Below are 638 nucleotides of genomic sequence, written 5' to 3'. Positions count from 1 at the left end.
ATAAGTGTATGAGTGAATAAATAGTGTGTGTTCCACAGTTATTGTTAAGTGTTCATGAGATGGATGGCCTGAGGGAAGAAACTGCTCCTGTGTCTGGTCGTTCTGGTGCTCAGTGCTGTGTAGCGTCAACCAGATGGCAACAGTTCAAAGAGGGAGTGTGCTGGATGTGAGGGGTCCAGAGTGATTTTGGCAGCCCTTTTGCTCGCTCTGGATGAGTACAGTTCTTGGAGAGAAGGGAGGGTCGTACCAATGATTCACTGTAGTCTTTTGAGGTCAGATTTGGTAGCTGAGCTGAACCAGACACTTATTGAAGTGCAGAGGACAGATTCAATGATAGCAGAGTAGAACTGTTTCAGCAGCTCCTGTGACAGGCTGAACTTCCTCAGCTGGCGAAGGAAATACAGCCTCTGCTGGGCCTTTTTCACAATGGACTCAATGTGAGTGTCCCACTTCAAGTCCTTAAAGATTGTGGTGCCCAGGAACCTGAATGACTCCACTGTTGTTACAGTGTTGTCCATGATGGCGAGTGGGAGGAGAGCAGGGGGGTTCCTCCTGAAGTCCACTATCATCTCCACAGTTTTGAGCGTGTTAAGCTCCAGGTTGTTAAGACTGCACCAGACAGCCAGCTCTTTAACCTC

General features: G+C 48.4%; 1 pseudogene; it reads left to right on the top strand.

Moving 5' to 3' along the window:
- The window catches only part of LOC107660250 (E3 ubiquitin/ISG15 ligase TRIM25-like), a 5,468-nt pseudogene that overhangs the window by 1,390 nt on the left and 3,440 nt on the right, over window positions 1-638 (top strand).

This window comes from Sinocyclocheilus anshuiensis, unplaced genomic scaffold, assembly GCF_001515605.1.
Source record: "Sinocyclocheilus anshuiensis isolate Anshui unplaced genomic scaffold, SAMN03320099.WGS_v1.1 scaffold1643, whole genome shotgun sequence".
Classification (NCBI taxonomy): domain Eukaryota; kingdom Metazoa; phylum Chordata; class Actinopteri; order Cypriniformes; family Cyprinidae; genus Sinocyclocheilus; species Sinocyclocheilus anshuiensis.
This window is presented reverse-complemented; position numbering and strand designations above follow the sequence as displayed.